Raw genomic sequence first — 13,657 nt, 5'->3', positions numbered from 1 at the left:
CACATGTCTTTTCTAGAATAATATATTTGTCCAATGAATACCCGTTTGTCATCTGAATTTTTTCTTGGTATAGCAATTTTAAAGGCCAGTAGTGTAAGGAAAGTATTTTGCATCAAGGAGGACCCATAATCCCATACTGTTTGCGTTTGTATGCAAACACGAACCACCGGCAGAGTTTCAAGATAAAATTATTGTTCGTCTATAGATTTTGATGAGTGAGTTTGCGAGTATCAGAATATGTGACATAAATGCCCGCATATTTTGATTACATTCACTAAGAAGTTTAAAATTCTTACACGGTCAAGCAACCATAGATCTTAGTATTTGACATTAATTTCAACTCGATACCTCCACATGTTTCTGAGAAGAGGGGTCTTAACAGTGGGACAGATAGACGGACAATGAAGTGATCCTAAAAGTATTCCCTTTTTACCGAGTGATGTACAGAAACCTAAAAACAAAGAGAAGTTAAGGTGTTTGTTTTAGTGCTTCTGGTTCTTTACATAACCCCCCCCCCCCCCCCCACTTGAGTACAACGCATTGAACGTATATACAGGGTGTTACAAAAACATACGGCCAAACGTTCAGGAAACATTCCTCACACACAAAGAAAGAAAAGATGGTATGTGGACACGCTTAATTTCCATGTTAGAGCTCATTTTAGTTTCGTCAGTATGTACTGTACTTCTTCGATTCACCGCCAGTTGGCCCAATTGAAGGAAGGTAATGTTGACTTCGGTGCTTGTGTTGACATGTGACTCATTGCTCTACAGTACTAGCATTAAGCACATCAGTACGTAGCATCAACAGGTTAGTGTTCATCATGAACGTGGTTTTGCAGTCAGTGCAATGTTTACAAATGTGGAGTTGGCAGATGCCCATTTGGTGAATGGATTAGCACGGGGCAATAGCCGTGGCGCGGTACGTTTGTATCAAGACAGATTTCCAGAACGAAGATGACCCGACAGGAAGACGTTCGAAGCAATTGATCGGCGTCTTAGGGAGCACGGAACATTCCAGCCTATGACTCGCGATTGGGGAAGACCTAGAACGAAGAGGACATCTGCAATGGACGAGGCAATTCCTCGTGCAGTTGACGATAACCCTAATGTCAGCGTCAGAGAAGTTGCTGCTGTACAAGGTAACGTTGACTACGTCACTATATGGAGAGTGCTACGGGAGAACCAGTTGTTTCCGTACCATGTACAGTGCATGCCGGGCCTATCAGCAGCTGATTGGCCTCCACGGGTACACTTCTGCGAATGGTTCATCCCCATGTTCTTCAACCTACGCTCAATGGAGCACGTTATCATGATTTCATACGGAATACTCTACCTGTGCTGCTAGAACATGTGCCTTTCCAAGTACGACACAAACTATAGTTCATGCGCAATGGAGCTCCTGCACATTTCAGTCGAAGTGTTCGTACGCTTCTCAACGACAGATTCGGTGACGGGTGGATTGGTAGAGGCGGACCAATTCCATGGCCTCCACGCTCTCCTGACCTCAACCCTCTTGACTTTCATTTATGGGGGCATTTGAAAGCTCTTGTCTACGCAACCCCGGTACCAAATGTAGAGACTCTTCGTGCTCGTATTGTGGACTGGCTGTGATACTTGTAACACCTCCGTTTATTATGCCGACCTGATCTGATCGAATAGCAATCCAATATTTATTAGTAACTTGACCGTGAACCTAATGGGGCTGGTAATCGGAACTGACTGCTACGGAAGTTGTTACTTTCCAGTTCGTTCTGCTCAATACTATAATTCTGAATGTCTGGTAATGAGGAACACCAACTCAGTTTTACTAATTACGAACTTATATTCTTCTCAAAACAACAAAAAGGAGATAGCCACTGCATTCGTCATACATATCTAATTACGGCTAATCTTAGCACAGGCTTTCTTCATTTCCCATTATCGTCACACGCTAGTCCATCACTGCATCCAACACTGCAATCCTAGGTTAGGCCGGCGCGGTAGACGCGAAACCAAATATCGGCACTAGTAACGTCACTGATCACTTTCGTAATGATACTTCTTCACTTTCCCGGTATTAATCTATTACATAGGGGTCTAACCACGGCGATGGCGACACCCTTCTCCGTTAAAGAACTGTATTTCAACAATGGACTTCACACACATATATCCGCCAACCACACTGGCGCATCTCGACACTCGCTCTCTCAACACGTCGCAATCGATTGTTCGTCCTATCGACCTGTGCCAAGTGCAAAGTTATAGTAAGGGCCTATGGACCCCTTACATACTATACGCCATTCTCCAGGGCTGAATCAGCGCATCAGGGATTCCATGCGACGGAGGGTGGATGCATGTATCCTCGCTAACGGAGGACATTTTGAACATTTCCTGTAACAAAGTGTTTGAAGTCACGTAATAAAATGAGCTCTAACATGGAAAGTAAGCGTTTCCGGACACAAGTCCACATAACATATTTTCTTTCTTTGTGTGTGAGGAATGTTTTCTGAAAGTTTGGCCGTACCTTTTTGTAACACCCTGTATAACTGTGTGAAACTGTCAGAAATATCCGTCTCTGGGATGTTCATGTCACGCGTCTTACTGGTTTGAATCTCGATTGCGTCTTCAAAGCAGTGACCCTTCATATGAAATTCTGCACATTGGCGTTCTATGGTAGGTTCGTACTAATAACACCAAATCTCGTCACCAGCGATGGTTTTTTGCAGAAAAGAACTATACCGCGGCTTGCATTTCAGTGAAGTATATCCAGGTGTCGTTGTTTTTGATCGGGAAGGTAATTATGTGGGAAAAAATTCACACGCTTTTCTTTTCTTCAAAACTTATTGAAAATGTCTTGGACACCTGATTTAGAGATGTTGCTTCATTGTGACTTGTGAGACAACAACGTTAACACTCTAGGCCGCACGTCCACTACTTAACATTGCCAGCTCACAAATGATTAGGCGAATGCATATCTATTCTTTATAGTCGTTAGTATAAGCTGCCACAGTAGTTACTGCGCTGAGGTTGGCTGTGCGCCAGGAATAAAAATAATCACAGCACTTTTTTGCATTGATGGTTTATGTCCATGGAATTCCCCACTTGCGGTTCGTATCGTCGCTAGAATGTTCCCCATTTGTCTCTACTCTTGTTATACAGGGTGAAAAGTATTTAAACCGACAAACTGTGTTAGAGGGCGTATTACGCTCTTCAGCTGTAGGCAACTGCTGTCCACCGGTGTAGTAGTGCATTGTCTCTGTTTACTACTGGAGCGATACACCAGGTGTCAGTACACTGATGTGGTTGGTGCGTACTACGTAGCGCACCACAGCGGACGAGCTACACAGCAGGTTTATCAACAATAAATCCTAATCGCCATATCCCGCATCATATGACCTTTGCTGCTGTGTTCCAACGTCTGCGTGAGATCGGGTCATTTATCAGATTACCCGTACAGGGACGCCGTCGCACTGTAAGAACGCTGCAATTTTAGGAAGCTGTCTTGCAGCATATGGAGCGGTATCCTTCAATCAGCACTAGTGCAATTTCACGTAACATGGGGACGAATCAGACGAATGCAAGAACAGTCCTTCGAGAACAATTGTTATGTCCATTTCACTTACAGCGTGTCCACAACCTGGAACAAGTTGATTATCCACCCAGAGCACAGTTTTCGCAGTGGTACCTGGAACAGTGTGAAATGCGTCCTACAATTCCATCCTCTGTGTTGTTTACCGATGAAGAAACGTTCAGGCGTGATGGAGTCTTCAACATGCACAATTCGCAAGTTTGGAGTGAGGATAACCTACATGCCACAGTTACTAGCGCTCATCAAGTGCGGTTCTTCGTTAAAGTGTGGGTCGGTGTTGTTGGGGACTGTTTAATTGGGCCATATCTGCTACCTACAACGTATGTGGTTCCAACATGATGGGGCGCTGGCACATTTCAGTCGTCGTGTGCGTCGATTCTTGGACCGACGGTTCCCAGAAACGTGGATTGGCGGAGGTGGTCCTGTACCATAGCCTGCTCGATCCCCAGGTATGTCCCCTCTGGACTTTTTTTGTGTGGGGAGAGATGCGCAACCTTGTTTACGCAACTCCTGTTGCATCAGAAGAGGATCTGGTTGCCAGGGTAGTAGCAGCAGCAGGAACAATTCAGGATACTCCAGGGGTTTTTGCCTGTGTCAGACAGAGCATGAACCGACGGTGTAACCTTTGTTTACGTGTCTTTGGAGGCATTTTTGAAAATCTACTGTAACTGAAATTTGGTTTTGTTAATGTGTTGTCTCTTGGTCATAAAAAAATGGAAAAGTGTTTGTTGGTTTAATTAATTTGCCGCCAGAGAAATCTTCCTCTACCAGTTTAAATACTCCTCATAGGAAGAAATGACATTAGGGAAAAATATTTGTTTTGATGTCCCCTACAACCTCCCAGAGTTTGTCGGTTTAAATACTTTTCACCCTGTATACTGAATGATTACAATTAAGCTTACGTTACTTGAGCCCGTGTAGACGGAAACCCTTTTACCGTATGGCTACCCAACTTTGTAGGAATGATGTCCAGACTGTTTGCTGCAGGATATGCATTATTAGTAGTGTAGTAGTGTTAGTGTCACGACTTGCTGTGAAGTGCCGTACTGGTGCGGAGACGTAAGGCTGAAACACAAGAATTAGTGTGCATTACAGTCGAAGACAGTCAGTGTGGGTCTGGACAAGGTGCTCTTTGCGAGTATCGACGCGTTAAGGATACAGGGTACTTTTCCGGCTCATTATGTAAGTATCAACACCTATTTCTTTCAGGCACTGTTTATAACGTATGTGTTTTACAAATTTTTTGTTGATATCACGTAATGCAGCACACTTTCGGAACAAATTAGCAGTATTTTGAATATTTTTGAACCTGCTTAGGATTATTAAAGAAATTACAAAGAAATTGATGCAATATTTTTCCCAAAATGCTTCAAATTTAGGTACAATTTAATCCAATATTATACATTTGAAGGACACCAAATTTTTACTAGATATGCATTACATGATGACTGATGTACAAGATCTGTTTAATTCCACCTACTATGTGTATTACAAGGATAAAAAAAATCACATCTTACATTTTAATTTTTATAATTTTTTTCCTAATAAATATGTTCTTTTTCTATAATTTAGTAGATTCTGCAATAAAGCTTAGGCCTACTACACAAGTATGAACTATTGCAAGTTACAGAGAAAAAATTAGAGGCACTGCTTTATAAACCTTAGGAAATATTTGTACCTGAATTCTGACAAATACAACTTGCGGGAAATTGCGAATGAAGATATGAGTCCAATTAAACTGTGTCTCAGAATATTCCTGAAGCATAGTCTTCATCCTGCAGCATTTCTTCATCTTCAAGCTTCCTCTTGGCATTCCTTTTAGCACTTCTTGCTTCTTTGGTAACTTGAAGAGCGAATGTTTCAGCTTCATGCACCCGTTGTCTGTCACACACAAGCAATTGATCTTCCATATTAGAGCCTCATTTTATGCCTAATTTCTCAGGACTTCCTATCACTCCATCATTGAAACATATCACTACATCTATTACACCAACTTTTAATGTATTTAGTCCTACAAAAAATTCTTGGGTAATCTTTCCCATATGGAATGGTTGAAACTTTCATTTGTATTCTGAGTGCCTCCATGAAGATATTCACTAAGCAAAACAGGATGACTCAAGTCTCTAAATACTGTTTTTATTCCATTCATAACAGACTCAGGAAGAGAATGCTTATCGGTGTATTTGACCACTTTCTTTTGCTTTTTGGTAACCAGACCAAGAATCTCCTCCTTTAGGGCAAAGTCAGTGAACAGGGTGGTCATCTGTGGGCAACTTATGAAAGTAGGTGGCACATACAGCTTTTCTCACTGCTGTTACATCATTAAGAGGTGCAGTACGTCTAATGGCCAGTCCATAATAAACCCGAAGAAGGTCTATTTCAGTTTCTGTCAATCTGCCTCGGCCAGACAGAGATTTTTCATCAGATAGCAGCTTTCCTTTCACTTCTCTTCGCAGCTTCCTCAATCTAACACCCATCCTCTTTTGCACATGTCCACAACACTCCAGTTTTGTTACCAAACTATCACCATAAACATTGAGCTCATTAATTTTATTTAAAGTTTTAGAGTCTCATTCGCCTAGGTACTTCATATATCTAACGTTATAAACGGGCAACGAACTCTGAAATATTTTTAGAGCTCCATCACACTCCATACCTCCACTGTAACCATCATAATTCTCATAATTCTTAGAACACTGATGTTCAATATAGCCTTCCGTGTTATCATGGTAGATGTGGCAGTACGTAGATAAGCACTCAACATCAACAACTTTTCTATTCTCCAGAGAAGTAGCACTCACAACATCATTCAAGGAACGATGTGCTCGACGTTGCCATGTCCCATCAAGTGCGACAGCAATGTCCCTGGTTCCACTAACATTTACAGTTTCTTTTACTGCACGTTTCATAGATGCTTTAGACACATCCGTCAAGACACCTAAAAGTATTTTTATGTACTTGCTGAACCTACTGGGAGGAGGAGGAAGGTCCATCAAACCACAAAACGTTTGAGCAGCCTTTTTTCCTTTTCCTATTGCATGCATTGCATACACAACCTGCAAATTCACATCATATGAATTATGCACAATGTTCGAAGACATTTTCGAGATATATTTATTGCAAGATCTACACAGAATTTGACGCTAAACCCTTCCTGCTACTTACTTGTTCAGTTATTTCCAGACAGCCTACACTATCACATTGTTTACATTTCGCCACTTCCTTTATCAAAGAAGATAAGATGCCCACATCAACAACAACAAATCCACTACAAACAGCGTCATTGTTAACACAAAAATTTGAATCACCAGGAGGCGTTCCATGTGGGAGTTTCTTCCCTGAAGAACTGATAAATAGGTTATTTTCAACAGTGTGGCTTGCTTTGTTTGTGAACTGGTTACCACGGAATTTCCTTTTGTTGAATTTCTTGATGTGTAGCATAGTTCATATTTATTGCACACTAAAGGATATGTACTTCCACAAATATATGTAGCACTTGGGCAACAAACATTCAGTAATACGTGAACAAACTGCTTCAGCGAAACAAAAGTAAATAAGATGATCGTTTACAGAAACTAGAAATCCGCACTGTTAGCAACATATACAATGTATCATACGTATAATCGCTGGAAACAGAAAGTTCACAGTTCTTTTCGATATAATACTGGTTTCCGTGAGAGAAATAAAAGGGGCGTGGTGGCATACATGCCGTAACTTTAAAATTTGGTATATATGTAGGTCATTCTTCACTTGCAACCCTATTATATATATATATATATATATATATATATATATATATATATATATATATATATATATATATAATTTCAGAAATAATATACTATAAAAGAATGGGAACGTTAAAATATTACTTGTAATACTGGTTCATGGACAGGGAAAGTAGCTTCGTAATCACGTAAAATATGCGAAGCTGCTTTGGCGGGAATAGAAAAGGTGGAATTGGCGGTCAAACAGCAAGGTTCCTTTGTGGCAAGAGTCACTCGGTGGCTAGCACGCAAAGTGTTCGCATCTTGTGAACAGGACGATGCAAGAAGAACTACAAGATTATACAGGGTGGTCCATTGATAGTGACCGGGCCAAATATCTCACGAAATAAGCATCAAACGAAACAACTACAAAGAACGAAAATCGTCTAGTTTGAAGGAGGAAACCAGATGGCGCTGTGGTCGGCCTGCTAGATGGCGCTGCCATACGTCGAACGGATATCAACTGCATTTTTTTGAATAGGAACCCCCATTTTTATTACATATTCGTGTAGTACGTAAAAAATATGAATGTTTTAGTTGGACCACTTTATCCGCTTTGTGACAGATGGCGCTGTCATAGTCACAAACGTATACGAACGTGGTATCACATAACATTCCTCCAGTGCGGACGGTATTTGCTTCGTGATACATTACCCATGTTAAAATGGACCGTTTACCAATTGCAGAAAAGGTCGATATCGTGTTGATGTATGGCTATTGTGATTAAAATGCACAACGGGCGTGTGCTATCTATGCTGCTCGGTATCCTGGACGACATCATCCAAGTGTCCGGACCGTTCGCCGGATAGTTGGATTATTAAGGAAACAGGAAGCGTTCAGTCACTTGTAAAACGTCAACCACGACCTGCAACAAAGGATGATGCCCAAGTACGTGTTTCAGCTGCTGTCGCGGCTAATCTGCACATCAGTAGCAGACAAATTGCGCGAGAATCGGGAATCTCAAAAACATCGGTGTTGAGAATGCTACAACAACATCGATTGCACCAGTACCATATTTCTATGCACCAGGAATTGCATGGCGACGGCTTTGAACGTCGTGTACAGTTGTGCCACTAGGCACAAGAGAAATTACGGGATGATGACAGATTTTTTTCACGCGTTCTATTTAGCGACGTAGCGTCATTCAACAACAGCGGTAACGTAAACCGGCATAATATGCACTATTGGGCAACGGAAAATCTACTATGGCTACGACAAGTGGAACATCAGCGACCTTGGCGGGTTAATGTGTGCTGCGGCATTATGGGAGGAAGGATAATTGGCCCCCATTTTATCGATGGCAGTCTAAATGGTGCAATGTATGCTGATTTCCTAAGTAATGTTCTATCGATGTTACTGCTAGATGTCTCACTGCATGCCAGAATGGCGATGTACTTCCAACATGATGGATGTCCGGCAAATAGCTCGCGTGCGGTTGAAGCGGTATTGAATAGCATATTTCACGACAGGTTCAAATGGTTCAAATGGCTATGAGCAATATGGGACTTAACATCTGTGGTCTTCGGTCCCCTAGAACTAAGAACTACTTAAACCTAACTAACCTAAGGACATCATACACATCCATGCCCGAGGCAATATTCGAACCTGCGACCGTAGCGGTCACGCGGTTCCAGACTGAAGCGCCTAGAACCGCACCGCCACACCGGCCGGCCACGACAGGTGGATTGGTCGTCGAAGCACCATACTATGGCCCGTACATTCACCGGATCTGACGTCCCCGGATTTCTTTCTGTAGGGAAAGTTGAAGGATATTTGCTATCGAGATCCACCGACAACGCCTGACAACGTGCTTCAGCGCATTGTCAATGCATGTGCGAACATTACGGAAGGCGAACCACTCGCTGTTGAGAGGAATGTCGTTACACGTTTTGCCAAATGCATTGAGGTAGACGGACATCATTTTGAGCATTTATTGCATTAATGTGGTATTTACAGGTAATCACGCTGTAACAGCATGCGTTCTCAGAAATGATAAGTTCACAAAGGTACATGTATCACATTGGAACAACCGAAATAAAATGTCCAAATGTACCTACGTTCTGTATTTTAATTTAAAAAACCGGCCTGTTACGAACTGTTTGTCTACAATTGTGAGCCATATGTTTGTGACTATTACAGCGCCATCTTTCACAAAGCGAAAAAAGTTGTCCAACTATAACATTCATATTTCTTTGGCTCTGAGCACTATGGGACTTAACAGCTGTGGTCATCAGTCCCCTAGAACTTAGAACTACTTAAACCTGACTAACCTAAGGACATCACACACATCCATGCCCGAGGCAGGATTCGAACCTGCGACCGTAGCGGTCACGCAGTTCCGGACTGCGCGCCTAGAACCGCGAGACCACCGCGGCCGGCATTCATAGTTCTTTACGTACTACACGAATATGTAATAAAAATGGGGCGTTCCTATTTTAAAATACGCAGTCGATATCCGTTTGATCTATGGCAGCGCCATCTAGAGGACCATCCATAGCGCCATCTGGTTTCCCCCCTCAAGCTAGAGAAGTTTCTTTCTTTGTAGTTTTTTCGTTTAACGCTTATTTCGTGAGATATTTGGCCCGGTGACGATCAATGGACCACCCTGTATAATACAGCCTCAGATGTGAACATAATTTGGCTTGAGGTTTGCCGATGACATTGTAATTCTGTCAGAGACAGCGAAGGACCTGCAAGAGCAGTTGAACGGAATGGACAGTGTCCTGAAAGGGGGATATAAGATTAACATCAACAAAAGCAAAATGAGGATAATGGAATGTAGTCGAATTAAATCAGGTGATGCTGAGGGAATTAGATTAGGAAATGAGATACTTAAAATAGTTGATGAATTTTGCTATTTGGGAAGCAAAATAACTGATGATGGTCGAAGTAGAGAGCATATAAAATATAGACTGAAAATGGTAAGGAAGGCTTTTCTGAAGAAGAGAAATTTGTTAGCATCGAGTACATATTTAAGTGTCAGGAAGTCTTTTCTGAAAGTATTTGTGTAGAATGTAGCCGTGTATGGAAGTGAAACATGGACGATAAATAGTATAGACAAGAAGAGACTAGAAACTTTCGAAATGTGGTGCTAAGGAAGAATGCTGAAGATTAGATGGGTGGATCACGTAACTAGTGAGGAAGTACTGAACAGAATTGGGGGAAGAGGAATTTGCGGCACAACTTGACTAGAAGAAGGGATCGGTTGGTAGGACATGTTCTGAGGCATCAAGGGATCACAAATTTAGCATTGGAGGGCAGAGTGGAGGGTAAAAATCGTAGAGGGAGACCAAGAGGAATACACTAAGCACGATCAGAAGGCTGTAGATTGCAGTAGGTACTTGGAGATGAAGAAGCTTGCACAGGCTAGAGTAGCATGGAGGGCTGCGTTAAACCATTCTGTGGACTGAAGACCACAACAATAACAACAACAACCTTGGCTAGCTCTTTACTATGAAAATCCGATGCTAAGAAGAGAATTTTCAGTGCTAGTTACACAGCAACAACCATGGATATTTCTGCCGCCTTTCTTGAATAGCACCGTACGCTGACATTGCCACCACTTTATCTCAAATTTCCAGTTCAGTATTGTATAGCTGCATGGACCACGTAGGTGGTTTCTTTTTCAACAATAAGTTTGTGTTATGTAAAATTTGCGTTGAGCACCCGTATTTTACCCTTAGTCGTTTATCTAGATAGGGTCCCATTCCAAGTGCTACTGTATTTCCAAGTATCCTATTTTACTGAGATGAGAAGTCATTTCAGTAAATTTTCGATAAAGTTAATAAACACTGTGGAGTAGTAAATTTCATAATTATTCATTGAGCGTAAGTTTCTAAGTAATCAACGTATTTTCCATAAAAGGGTATTTAAAGTTTCACCGAAGTTCAGTCGTCAAGAAAGGATTTAAAGTATTCAGCATAAAGAGTATTCATATTGAAATATCAGTACAGTACTCCAACGGTTACCTCCTACATCTGTGATGATTCATAGTAGTTGCTGTCTGGTAGACTTTGAAAAAAAATGGTTCAAATGGCTCTGAGCACTATGGGACTCAACTGCTGAGGTCATTAGTCCCCTAGAACTTAGAACTAGTTAAACCTAACTAACCTAAGGACATCACAAACATCCATGCCCGAGGCAGGATTCGAACCTGCGACCGTAGCGGTCTTGCGGTTCCAGACTGCAGCGCCTTTAACCGTACGGCCACTTCGGCCGGCTGGTAGACTTTGAAGAGCCAACATAAGGGTTAATTACTGTGAACATTTCGAAGTAATAGTGTTTATAATTTCATCTGTATGTAGTTAATTGTGTTTCTAATATTGTGTTGTGAGCAGAGTGTTCAGTCTTGACATGAGTCTATTGACAGATTAATTTCTGGGTCCCCATACTAATAACAGAGCCAGATTTAAATTTCATATTACAATAATAGTAATCAAGACGTACCACTTCCATTCTTTTAATTTGTTGGGTTGGGTTGGGTTGTTTTGGGGAAGGAGACCAGACAGCGAGGTCATCGCTCTCATCGGATTAGGGAAGGACGGGGAAGGAAGTGGACCGTGCCCTTTGAAAGGAACCATCCCGGCATTTGCCTGGAGCGATTTGGGGAAATCACGGAAAACCTAAATCAGTATGGCCGGACGCGGGATTGAACCGCAGTCCTCCCGAATGCGAGTCCAGTGCCTTTTAATTTGTGCGTACCATATTAAGCACATAGCTAAACTATTCAAACTGTACTAGATTCAGGTGTCAGTTGTCTGATCTTAGCTAAATAGTATAAGGAAGTGAATGCTCGTTGAGAATGCAACCTCTTGTCCAAGTTATTACTGCTCCACTATTAGTAATCATTTACCTATAATGATCATAAGCTTCCTACTGTAATGTATAGACAGTAAGTGGTATTGAAAGCCAGTTGTTGTCTAAGTGTTTTAATACTCGTCCTGTGTAGTTCATGTCAAATCACACATGGTCCATTATTTGCTAAATTGCGCTACTGCCTTTTACCATATCAGCAAAACGGAATCAATCCCAATAGTTAGCTTTTTCTATGGACCATGCTAGTAGTTGGTACAACTTCGCATAATTAGGCTGGCGTTTCATTTCCGTAATTGCAGTTTACTTTATTACTGAGAGAACCTTGCTTAGATTCCCGGTTTCTATGCTACTGCTCCACTTCGATAGAAATCGTTAGACAAACAACAACAGTGCGATGCACATTACACCCGATCACGTTCAAATATGTGTACTTTCACAGGAGTAACATTATCGGTGCATCGCTAATTTAGTAGTGGGCGGTATTGTTGTACGTGTTACCGCGTGACAAGGCAGTCTTTAGCTTGTTACACACTAAGATACAAACCATGGCATCTCTACTAAGGGCGAGACAAACAAATTACGAGCGCCAAAAGTCTGTTGTCATGGACTTGCAATAAATTCAGTAAAACAAATAGCAGCAAATATTAAGAGAGTTTAGAAGTTCAAAGCGTATAATACGAGACAATACAAGGAGTACAGAGATAGAGTAGTTACCGAAATGAATAATAAGGGAGCGCCATAGAACGGCAATTGGCTTACACAGCATACCACGCGTACGTAAATGATCAGATTCAGATAATGAGCCAGTCACAAAGAAAACAGGAAATAAAGGAAGGAACAAACGAGAAAGATTACGTGGAAGATAATGGTCACGCAAATGAATCATTTGATATGTTCAGTTCGCCACAAATAGAGGAAGAATCGTTCGATAAACACGACCTACAATCAGAACATGAAGATGTCGTAGAGCAGTACAGTAAAAAACAAAAGAAGACGAAGTAAATATTCCAGAATTCGAATGTAGAACAGCTGCCAACATGAGTAACGTAGAAGTAAATACCCTCGGAGAAGTGAAGCAACTCAAATCACTTAATAAAAGCAAGTCCTCTGGACCAGACTGTATACCAATTAGGTTCCTTTCGGAGTATGCTGACGCATTAGCTCCATACTTAACAATCATATACAACCGTTCACTCGCAGAAAGATCCGTACCTAAAGACTGGAAAGTGGCACAGGTCACACCAATATTCCAGAAAGGTAGTAGGAGTAATCCACTAAATTACAGGCTCATATCGTTAACGTCGATATGCAGCAGGATTTTGGAACATATATTGTGTTCGAACATTATGAATTACCTCGAAGGAAACGGTCTTTGACACACAGTCAACATGGGTTTAGAAAACATCGTTCCTGTGAAACACAACTAGCTCTTTATTCACATGAAGTGCTGACTGCTATTGACAAGGAATTTCAGATCGATTCCGTATTTCTGGATTTCCGGAAGG

This window comes from Schistocerca serialis, chromosome 3, assembly GCF_023864345.2.
Source record: "Schistocerca serialis cubense isolate TAMUIC-IGC-003099 chromosome 3, iqSchSeri2.2, whole genome shotgun sequence".
NCBI lineage: Eukaryota > Metazoa > Arthropoda > Insecta > Orthoptera > Acrididae > Schistocerca > Schistocerca serialis.
This window is presented reverse-complemented; position numbering follows the sequence as displayed.